This window comes from Panthera onca, chromosome C2 (genome assembly GCF_046562875.1).
Source record: "Panthera onca isolate mPanOnc1 chromosome C2, mPanOnc1 haplotype 2, whole genome shotgun sequence".
NCBI lineage: Eukaryota > Metazoa > Chordata > Mammalia > Carnivora > Felidae > Panthera > Panthera onca.
Genome location: NC_138347.1, coordinates 137,546,849 through 137,559,389, shown reverse-complemented (window position 1 = coordinate 137,559,389; position 12,541 = coordinate 137,546,849). Strand labels below are relative to the sequence as shown.

At 37.9% G+C, this 12,541-nt stretch overlaps 1 pseudogene; it reads left to right on the top strand.

The window, feature by feature from the left end:
- The first annotated feature begins 4,110 nt into the window (after positions 1-4,110).
- Positions 4,111-5,442, top strand: LOC132683038 (tubulin alpha-1A chain-like; annotated as a pseudogene).
- The last annotated feature ends 7,099 nt before the right edge of the window (positions 5,443-12,541 follow it).

Here is a 12,541-nt window from a genome sequence, read left to right as displayed (position 1 = left end):
TAAAAAGTATGTATTGTGGGGGTGCCTGTGTGGCTCAGTGGCAACCAATTCTTGATTTTGGCTCAGGTCATGATTTCAGGGTTCCTGAGATTGAGCCCTGCATCGAGCTCCAGGCTGACAGCATGGTGCCTGCTTGGATTCTCTCTCTCCCACTCTCTGTGCCCTTCCCCCACTCCTGTGCGTGTCCTCTCTCAAATAAACAAATATTAAAAACTATGTATTTTGAAGTAATTACAGCTGCACAGGAATTTGCAAAGCAATACACAAGGACACTTTTCCTTTAGCTTCTCCCCCAATGCCAAAATCCCACCGAACCATGGTACAACATCAAAACCAAGAAACCGACATTGACACAGTCCAAAAAGCAGGTTCAGATGTCACCAATTATACATGCACCCGTTTGTGTTTTTGCGTATAAAATCCTCCACAATTTTATCACATGTGTAGTTTTGTATAATCACCACCACAATCAAGACACCCCACTCTGTCACCAACACAAGTTTATTCTTTATAGGCACACATTCCCTTTCCCCATCCACTAATCATCCACTAATTTGTTCTCCATATTTATAACTGTTATTTCACAAATGTTATATTCATGTAATTGTGCAGTTATGTATCATTTTGATATTTCCACTCAGCATCATTTCCTTGAGATCCATCCAAGTTTTTGAGTGTATAAATGTTTCTTTTTTAAAATTATTGCTGCATAGTATTCCGTGGTATGAATGTACCACAGTGTGTTTAACCATTCACACTATAAACGACATCTGGATAGTGTGCAGTTTGGCGTTATTATGAATAAAGCTGCTAGGAACATTCATACAAATTCTTATGTGTAAATGTCTTCATTTCTCCAGGGACAATGCACAACAGTGCCACTGCTGAGTCATATGGTAAGTTTATTTTTAGTTTCAAAAACAACTGCCCCTTTTCCAGAGTGGCGATACCATTTTACATTCAAACCAGCAATGTATGAGTGATCCAGTGCTCCGCATTCTTTTTTTTTTTTTTAATGTTTATTTTTGAGAGACAGAGAGACAGAGAGAGAGCACGTGCACAAGCAGGGGAGGGGCAGAGAGAAAGGGAGACACAGATCCCAAACAGCCTCCACTCTGTCAGCACAGAGCCCAGGGCAGGGCTGGAACCCACGAACTGAGATCATGACCTGAGCCAAATCAAGAGTCAGATGCTTAACTGACTGAGCCACACAGGTGCCCCCAGTTTCTGCACATTCTTGCCTGTACTTGTTGCCACTATTTTTTATTTTAGCTATTCTGATAGATGTGCAGTGAAACCTCCCTGTGGTTTTAATTTTCATTTCTCTACTAGCTAATGATGTTGAACATCTTTCCATGCGTTCATTTGCCTTCTGCATATCAGTGAAATGTCTGTGCTTGATTTTTTGCCCATTTTTTAATTGGATCAATTGTTGTTTTTTTCTAATGTGGAGTTTTGAGACTTCTTTACACATTTTAGATACAAGATCTGTGTCAAACACATGATTTGCAAATATTTTCTCTCAGTCTGTGGGCTTTTAAAAATACCCTCAGCAGAGTTTTTCAAAGAGCAAATTTTTAAAATTTAGATGAGATCCAATTTAGCACTTTTTCCTCTTATGAATAGTGTTTTGGGTGTTAAATCTAAGAACATTTTTCCTGCCTAGCCCTAGGTCCCCCACATTTTCTCAACGTACCTAAGTTTCGCTTACAATTCCATGATCCATTTTGAGTTAATTTTTTATGTAAGGGAGAAGATCTAGGTGGAGATCCATTTTTTTTTTTTTTTTTTTTTTGGACAATGGACGTCCAGTGGCTCCAACACTACGTATTGACTTAACCTCCTTTGTCAAAATTAAGTGGCCATCTTTGTTTGGGTATATTTCTGTATTCTCTCTTCTGTTTCACTGATCTATAGGTCTACCCTTCTTCCTACCCCTCCTCCAGTATATCACTGGCGTGACTACTAAAGCTATATTAGAAGCTTTAACATTAGGAGAAGTGATTATTCCTTCTACTTTTTCAAAGTTATTTTGGCTATTTAATGGACTCTACCTTTCCATATAAGTTTTAGAAAATTTATCTGTCTACCAAAAAAAAAAAAATAAAAAACAAAAAACACTTTCTGAAACTTTGATAGAAATCGTATCAAGCCTATAGATAAATTTTGGAAGAAATGATATTTTTACTATATTCAGTCTTCTAATCGAAAATATGCTGTATCTCTCAAATACTTAAGGTTCTTTTTGATTGATTTCATCACCTTATAAATTTCATTATATAAATTCTGTATATGATTTGTTACATTTATACCTATATACTTCATTCTCTGTGGAGAAATTCTTGGGTGGTATTTTTAAACTTTGGTTTTCACTTGTTTATCAGTAGTATATATATGCATACATATAGTGACCTTATGTGTTGCTCTTGTGTCCTGTGTTTTATGACAATTGCCTTAGGTCTTGTTAGATAGGGTCACCATTTGATTCAAATTAATATTAGTGTCTATTTATTACATTTCTCATTCATGTTTTTCTTATTTTCTTATTGTTTTTCTCATGGTTTTCCTGGTCTTTGGTAGAATAGATGATTTTCTATTTTATGCTGGATATTTTGATTATTAGGAGACTCTTAATTGTACTTAAATCTTCTTTTTTAGCTGATATTTGCCCTTTTAGATTTAGTAGGTGAACTCTGGTTCACTTTTGTGGGGCTTAGTTTCACTGACAGGTTTTCAGAGCCCTTGCAATGCTGTTCTGGTCTCCTTCATTCTTCTGTTGCCATTGGAGCTCTGGATCAATCCTTGCTGGTGTCATCTGTGGAGACAGAGTACCTCCCTTGGCTGCCCAGTTTTGTGGGTTCCTTTTGTTGGGGGTGGGAGAGCCCAATTTGTTGGGCCTGAATTTCCTTATCCCACTGGGTGGAGGGCAGGTAAATACAGGTCTCTGGGATGCTGCCCCGATGGGCAGTCAGTCTGCCTGCTGGTGCCCTAGCTGTGAAGTGAGGGTTGAGTTGACCCATTGTGTGGCTAAGTTCAGTGGATCAAACTACTGCTAGGACCAGGCTGTGAGGGGAGACTCACAACTCACAACCTTTGTAAGCATAAAAAAGACACGAGAAAGGCAGAGACCTTTAGTTTTTAAAATGTGGTCCCTGAACCAGCAGCAACAGCATCAAGGAGACACTGGTAGGAAACGCAAATGAAAACTGATTTAGACCTGAGTAGGTCAGAAACTTTGGGGTGAGGCCCAGAAAAAGGTGTTTTAAACAGTTGCTTCGGGTGACAGAAAGTTTGAGAACTGTGGCATAGACAATGGCTATAATTAAAGTGAATATGGCCTCCTAGGGCCCTCTTCTGCTCCTTACAGAGATGTCCCCAGAATGGTCTCAAATGGGAAAAAGAATCTTCCAAGTACTATTTATGAAAATGTTTCATAAATATTTCTTCCACAAATACTCTTCTCTACCCAAGCTAGAAGAACCACATTAGCAATTTGAAAAAAACACATAAAATAATAACATCAAATAATTATTTGAAACTGCCACATAAGACAATAATTATCCCATTCAAAAAGCCACATAAAAAATTTATGGGCTCTTTTTTTATTCTTCACCTATGTTTCTTCATCCTAAATAATCTTGCAAAACCTGTTGTCTTTTAAGACTTTTGAAAAACAAACAAAATGAACAAGCAAGACTTTTGAGAGGCAATAGTATAGATTGGTTAAGAATACACACTCCAGAGCCAAACTGCCTGGGTTCAAACCCGGCCTCCATCACCTATCAATTGTGAAACTGTTCACTTTATGTAAGAATTAAATGAGAAAGTAGACGTACAAGCATACAACTATGCTCTATAAATGATGGCTATTAAGGCACTAATATCCAGTAGATACCAGCCATGTGGAAAATGCTTTAAATTGCTTTTCTAGTAATTGAGACAGGTATATGTGATTTTAGCCACACTCCTATTGTGTATTTTATCTTCTCCGCAGGTAAAAGAATGTTAGTTTGGAGTTTCTCTAACATCAACTGCCTAAGTGTCATGCTCTAACAAGCAACAACTTCTCTTCCTCTCTGCCATCTGCTTGGCAGCTGCAAAGCAGCAACCATGCATGAATGCATCTCCATCCATGTTGGCCAGGCTGGTGTCCAGATTGATAGGGACTGCTGGGAGGTCTATTGCCTGGAACACGGCGTCCAGCCCAGTGATCAGATGCCAAGTAACAAGACCACTGGAGGAGGAGATGACTCCTTCAACAGCAAGAGCTCTTCAGTGAGACAGGTGCTGGCAAGCATGTGCCCAGGGCAGTGTTGGTAGACCTGGAATCCACAGTCATTGATGAAGTTCGCACTGGCACCAATAGCCAGCTCTTCCACCCTGAGCAGCTCATTACAGGCAAGGAGATGCCACCAATAACTATGCCCAAGGGCACCACAACACTGACGAGGAGATTACTGACCTTGTCTTGGACCGATTTCAGAAATTGGCCAACCAGTACACAGATCTACATGGGCTTCTTGGTTTTCCCCAGCTTTGGAGGGGGAACTAGTTCCTCTGCTGATGAATCATCTCTGTGGATTATGGCAAGAAGTCCAAGCTAGAGTTCTCCAATTTTCCAGCCCCACAGGTTTCCACAGCTGTAGCTGAGCCCTACAATTCCATCCTCACTATCCACAACAACCTGGAGCACTCTGATTGTACCTTCAGGGTAGACAGTGAGGCCATCTATGACATCTGTTGTAGGAGCCTTGATATTGAACACCCAACCTACAGTAGCCTATATAGGTTGATAGATTAAATTGTGTCCTCCATCACTGCTTCCCTCAGATTTGATGGAACCCTGAATGTCGGTCTGACAGAATTCCAGACGCATCTGGTGCCCTATCCCCACATCTACTTCTCTCTGGCCACATATCCTCCTGTCATCTCTGCTGAGAAAGCCCACCACAAACAGCTTTCTATAGCAGAGATCACCAATGAATCCTTTGAGCCAGCCAGCCAGATGGTGAAATGTGACCTTCGCCATGGTAAACACATGGCTTATTGCCTGTTGTACCATGGCAACATGGTTCCCCAAAGATGCTAATGCTGCCATTGCCACCATCAAGACCAAGTGTACCACCCAGTTTGTGGACTGATGCCCCATTGGCCCCAATGTTGGCATTAATTACCAGTTTCCCACTGTGGTACCTGGTAGAGACCTGGCCAAAGTACAGCAGGATGTGTGCATGCTGAGCAGCATTGCTGAGGCCTGGGTCTGCCTGAACCACACGTATGACCCGACGTATGACAAGTGTGCCTTTGTTCACTGGTATGTGGATGAGGGTATGAAGGAAGGAGAGTTTCCCAAGACCTGTGAGGACATGGCTGCCCGTGAGAAGGATTTATGAGGTGGTTGGTATGGATTGTGTTGAAGGAGAGGAAAAAGAACAAGTTTAAAAAGTCACATAGGTGCTGCTTTTACAGGGAAGCTTAGTCTGTTTTAAACATTGAAAAGTGTGCTCTGATCAGTTAACTTGTATGTAGCAGTATATACTCTCACATACAATTACTGGCCTATATTTTAAAATACAATGCTTTATTATAGACCCAAGCTGTCCATTTCTCTGATGAGTTTGAATGAAGTATTCCCTGTCTTAAATGGAAAGAAAGAAAGAAAGAAAGAAAGAAAGAAAGAAAGAAAGAAAGAAAGACAAAAGAACAGAAAAAAAGAAAAGAAAAGAAAAAAGAAATCAAGAATGGCAGGCAATATTGGTTTGGGTTATAGGAGTATAATCATATCATGTGTCATAGTTAAGCTAATTTACACAAAAATGGTGAAAGCTATGGTTACAACCTGATTAGTATACTGCACTAATTGGATTATTCAATTGTACAGTCTTCTGGATATATTTTGTTCTTCCTCTACATATATCTTATCCCTGAGAATACTTTATCAGTGTAACCGTTTATAGGTCTGATAACCAAAACAGAATGTTAAGTTTCATAAGTATAATACCTTACACAAATTGATGTCCCCAGCACTACAGTATACAGTGTGTGACATAGAATAGGTACTCAAAAAATGTCTGTGGAACTGAACTTAAACAAACAAACTCTTATGGCAGTCATCCATTTAAAGCCAATGAATCCTATTTTTGTTTTTTTCCCTCTGATACTCTTTTTGGCCCCTCTGATTTATAAAGAACCTAGAAACATTAAGAATTGATGTTTAAAGAGTCTTTTCAAACTTTTAAATCCCATTAAATCTGTTGCTGCAAGTTTTTTGTTACTTCCTTACATAGTTCCTATGTTCAAACTTTGAAGATTTTCTCAATCTTGCATTATTGGCTGTCGGGAACATCTATCCAAAATCCCCCAGTGCTTCCAGTTACAACCCCAAAACTCATTATTTCCCTATATCTTCACTTTTTTTTTCCTTATGTGCAACACTGTCATCTCTTGGAAGTTGCTCAAATTCTGCACCCATTCTTCATCCCCACTGCATGGTATATGCACGTATCATATTGCTTGGTTTAGACATTTTTGATGCGTGACAATCATCTTGTTATACAAAACTTATGTTTTTCAGTTCATACAGCATACTGGTCCCAAATGATCTCCCTAACCATTGCCCTCCATACTGCCCACTGTACATCGGGGCCCTTCATATAAACACAAGGGTCTTGAGTTTGCCCTCTGTTAAACTTACTTGTCTCATATGCTGATACCCTGCTCACTCACACTTCTCAACAAACACCAAGTGCAATTCCTTATTTAGAATGAGTGTTTCCATTTTGGATGCCAGAGTATTTTCTTTTTAGTCCTCAGCAACTAGATTCCTCACTTCAGAAATGTTTTCCTAAGCTTACAGATAAAATTAATCACTCTTAGCCTTGCACTTTCAGGTAGCTTCTCTGTGTTTCTATTGCCTCATTTGTCACATTGTCACTTATTTGTTTACATGTTTTTTTCCCCTGGTAGGAGATAGCCCCTGTGTCTGATTCACTCTGAGAATCCCAGCACGCAGCAAAGCTCAATGAAATTTTTTAATTGAATTGAATAATCTCTTCAGTATTGCCTTTATACATACAACACTTTCGCAGTTTCTTGAAAGCAATTTTCAAATGTTATTCTTCCATATACCCTTACCCTAATCACCCTGCTTTCCATGTAGATAGTGATTTAAAAAAACAAAATCAAAATTAAAGTTGTTTATGTTCACAAATGTACACACTTTCTTAGCATTAAATGAAATATCAGAATACCTGGTTCAGTGACACCATTGGTGGTGGTGGTATCATCATACCTGCAAGGCCTTGGGACCTCATTCATGTTAGAAAATTTCATTCAAAATGATTTCATCAGCCATATTTCAGGAGGGGATTTATTCCCACTTTAAGATTGGCTCCATAAGGACTAGATAAAAACTGTATGGCTAACTTTGATTTCTCCTAGAAAAAAGTTTCTAATATTGTTTTTCTTATTACGAATGAATATGGACTTTTTTGGAGAAAAATTTAAAAACACAATCACAAAGAATATAAAAAGCAAGGAAGTGTATTCCTAATGATTGAGACAGCTGCTACCAACACCTTGGTAGACAAGACTTTTCTAGGGAATGTGTATATCCTGCTGCAGTAAATGCTGCCATTTACTAAACACCTACTCCATGCCAAGCTATCTACATATTTAGCCCAGATGTCAGCTCAGCCCATTTTGGCTCTTAACGTCTTTGTTGGATTGAGCTGAACTCCCGCTCTAGAGCCTAGGACAATTCTACACCTTATTCATTTTTATGAATTTTAGAGAAATTGGTCCTGTGCCTTTGCAAATTGTCCCGGTTTTCATCTTATGGCAATCCAATTCCACAGTTTTAAATTGATCCATTATAATTCCCTCTTAGATATTTTTGTTTGTCCTGCCTTGCTTCAACCAGAGACCACCCAGCCTTTCTCCTTCTGGCCTTTCTCCAGCCCATGATCTCATCCTCTACCCACTTATTTTTATTTTAGGCTCCACACTCTCCTTCCAAAGTTATTTTTAGAGATACTCACGTTTATTTCCTCTTCTTAAGCCTATGAGTTAAAGATAATCTTTTGTCAATTAAACCTGACCTCTGGGTTTTATCCTGTACCACAAATGTATTGATATTTCTTCTAAATAAGAAGAGTAATTAACCAAATAATTCTAGAGGGTAATACTTTTTTCATATCCTTATATAGTATAATATTGTTTAATTCTCACAACATATAATGAAGGTACAATTAGCTCTATTTTACAGGTGAACCAAATGGAGAATAAAATGGATAAGTTATAATAGTGTTTTTAAATGTCTTCTAATACATCCCCACTAGTATATGATTCCTAAAGGTAGAACTTATGTCCTCTTCTCATTTTTATCTTCAGTGTCTAATCAGGGGCTGAAATATAGTAGGTAGGCAAAAAATATTTTTTAAATAAACAAAATCACATGAGAGAATAAGTCCTATTATCCTTTATTACAGTTCTCATGTTGGTTGACATAACAATAGCTTTTGACACTGTTGATGGCTACCCATGCCATAAAGCACTGCCTCCACTTAACTCCCAGAACACTTGCTTCCCTGGCAGCTCGTCAGTATCCTTTGCTGGTTTTTCTCCCTTACTTAAAACCTTGCAACACCCCAGGGCTGTGTCCTTGGTTATCCTCGCTCTTCCATTTACACTAAAGATATTGGTGATTCCATCCAGTCTCATAGCTCTCTCTATATATCAACAATATGCTGGGGACTCTCATTTCTAGGTACAGTCTTGAACTGCCCAAACTTAACTCTGTTAATCCCACAGACCTATCAACACTGTTGGCCAGCTTAACCCAACAACCTTATACTCACCTTATGATTTCTCTCTCACTCCATACCCAATACCTTTAGAAAATCTATTGGCTCTAATATATTCAGCACTCAATTTATCACCACCTCCTCAGCTACCATTCTAAGGTTGAGCCACCATTACTCCTCTTCCAAATAACTACAATGGCTTCCAACTGTTCTGCTTGCTTCTTTCTTTGACACTCCATATACTATTCTTACCACATCAGCCAGAGTGTTTCTGTTACCCCTTTGTTCCAAACACTTTATAATCCTGATTTACACAAATAATAACCATAAAAAACACATTTCTAAAATAATTGGGGGAAATGTGAATGCTTACTGGATATTTGTTAACACCAAGATTTTTATTTTTAGGTATAATAGTGGCTTTATGATTATGTTTAAGACAATGAAGGTCTTTTCTTTCAAAGATATTACCAAATAGTTATAAGCCAAATGATATGATGTCTTGATTCTGCTTTAAAATAATCAGGAATTGAAGGACTGAGCAGGGATACAGAAGAGATAAGAATGGTCTTATATCAACATTTTAACTGGATGATGAGGCTCAATTGTACTATCTCTCTACTTTTACATATGCTTGAAATTTTCTATAATAAAGAGGAAAGAAAAATAATTCTCTAATGAATCTCCTTTTCACTCATGGTAAAAGCTAAAATCCCTTCCTGATTGTCCACCCCCCACCCATTTTTCTCACTGACTTCATTTCCTCCTGTTCCTTGAATTGCTCTTTATACTCCAGCCTCTCTGCTGTTCATCAAACATTATCAGGCACAATTCCACCTTACGACTTGTGCTCTAGATATTTTTATCTGTTTATATCTTCCTATCTCTTTCAACTCCTTTGAGATTTTGCTCACATATTAACATCTCAGTGAGATCTTGAATACCCTATCTAATAATGCAATTTGTCCCCTACTCCCACCAAACTCCCAATCCTTACGTTTCTCCTTCTTTCTCCATATTGTTCATAGCTTTTTTATAGTCTTTGCCATATTTATTATGTTTATTATTTGTTGAATACCTCCCCCCAGTAAGATGTAAATTCTCAAAAGTAGTGGTTTTCATAAGTTTTTTTTTCTCAGACATAGAAAATGGCAGGAATTCAACAAATATTTGTTAAAAGAATGAATCAATAGGCTGACACCGGTAGAACACAGATTCAAACCAGAGTGAGCTGTTTCCAAAGCCAATGTTCTCAAATGCTATTTCATGAATTATCACTTGTTAAAATGTCTCAAGTTACTGGCCAGTAAACCTCTATAAAATTCTGTATCATCGACTGACTACCAACTGGTATAGAATACAGCATTTCCCTATTTCAATATAAAGCCAATTATAAAGTTTTCTGCAATGCAGTATATAAGCCCTGTGCCTCTTCCATCAGTCCCGTAGCTAGAATGTCCCCCAAAAGTGGCAACACACGGCCAAACCAGACTTTCTCTTCTTAAGAGATTGCTTATATTCCTGGCAATAGAATTTCAATGAATACCAAACATTCTACCTAATATTCTTGGCTCTAAGCAGGAATCCATTGATTTTGCTTCTTAAAACTTCTCTGGAGTTTGGAATTTAGTATGTGAGCAATCTTTTCCATCTAGGCATAAGAGCGCTCTTCATTTAAAGGCATTTGACAATCAGGTAAGTGGGGTCTGGCCACTTGCTCAAATCTGTCTGTACTTCAAACTCGACATGGTAAATATGAAACTCATCATCTCTCCATAATTCAAATCACCTACTCATGCTCCTCTGACTTTTTCATTTCGGAGAATGACATCACTAATCTTATAACCAACAACTGCTTCAAAGACTCAAGTCACTTTTGATTTTGCTTCTCCTCATCAACTCATCAACTGTCACATCCAATGAAATCAACTCCAGCAAAGGTCTTACATTCATTTTCTTTCTGTCATTTTCTTCCCTTACTTCCACCCAAGTTAACCACTGCCTATCATTTAGACATTGGCAATAGTCTCCTGCCTGGACTCCCAAAACTACATCTGTATCCTATATACTCAACCAAATCTTTCTTACTAAAGTAAAACTGCGGCTATCTACTCTCTTGTTCATAATGCTTCAGGGTAATGGTCCTTATTATTTAGGAAGTAGCTCAAAAAAATGTGTATATCATTTAAATTAACATTTTATGAAATATGGCCTTTTGTAGCAACATGGATGGAACTGGAGAGTGTGATGCTAAGTGAAATAAGCCATACAGAGAAAGACAGATACCATATGGTTTCACTCTTATGTGGATCCTGAGAAACATAACAGAAACCCATGGGGGAGGGGAAGGAAAAAAAAAAAAAAAAAAAAAAAAAAAAAGAGGTTAGAGTGGGAGAGAGCCAAAGCATAAGAAACTGTTAAAAACTGAGAACAAACTGAGGGTTGATGGGGGGTGGGAGGGAGGGCAGGGTGGGTGATGGGTATTGAGGAGGGCACCTTTTGGGATGAGCACTGGGTGTTGTATGGAAACCAATTTGACAGTAAATTTCATATATTAAAAAATTAAAAAAAAAAATAAATTAACATTTTATTCTATTTCTGAGATCTGGAGCCCATTTATTGGTTTAACTGTCAGTGAACTACTGGTAAGGACTTGTTATAAAGACCCATTACAGCACACCCCCACTAGACACTACCAGCTAGGTTGATCAACTATGATTGCCTAATAAATTACTCTAAAGTGCAATGACTTAGAATTAAGCAATTCCTTCTCTCACTTACATATCTGTGAGTCAGGTGGGATAGCTTTGCTTCAGGTTGAAGTTTTGTTGGCTTTGGATCAACACTGAACATTGGGTCCAGATCTGCTCTATGTATCACTCATACGCTTTTAAAAAACAAACCATCCTTGGGGCTTTATCTCTTATGTTAGTTTTATGGCATAAGGCAAGCCAAAGTATGTAAGCACATCTAAACTTGAATCACACCTGATCATGTTCCATTTGGCAAAGAAAATTCCATAGCTGAATCCCAAGCCCAAACAAGATCTGGTCAGAGAAATATGCTCTGGCACAAGACAGAAGAGAAGGTAAATTTAACTTCAATGTATCACAACAGCCTTATATACTTACTACTCCCTTTCATGTTTGATGACTGCTGGTAATGAACATGATTTTAACTATGATGATGACTGTGAATCAATAATTATGGTAATTCCTTATAAAAATAAAAATAAATATTATCATTTTAAGGTAATTTTAGCATGTATCTAAATACATTGTGTTATTTGTATATATCACATCATTCAAAGGACAGTTACTTTTCTTCAGATAAGTCCCATATTTCTCTTATATTTTGTTTTATTTGCTTAGTATGTTTTTTTTCTACTTTTATTACTTACAAAAGTTATCAACATTTTATGATCTATTTCAAACGTCACCTTTTCTCTGAAACCTATTCTGTTTTAACTAATGAGATCTACCCACATTGAAATTTCACGGCAGTTTAAAAAAACTAAATCATGACATTCCAATTCTGTCCCATCTCAGCCAATTTATGTTCCTATTCTCACTCTAAGAATGAAGCTCATTGAGAATAGTACACCTGCCATGCTCTTTGTTTCTCCCACTAGACCTTAGCAGTGATCTGCACTGGGCATTGTCTACTGAAGTTAGTTATAGGCAGGATGCTTCCAGGAGTCCCAAGCCCCTTTCTGCAGCAACCTCACTGATTTCTGT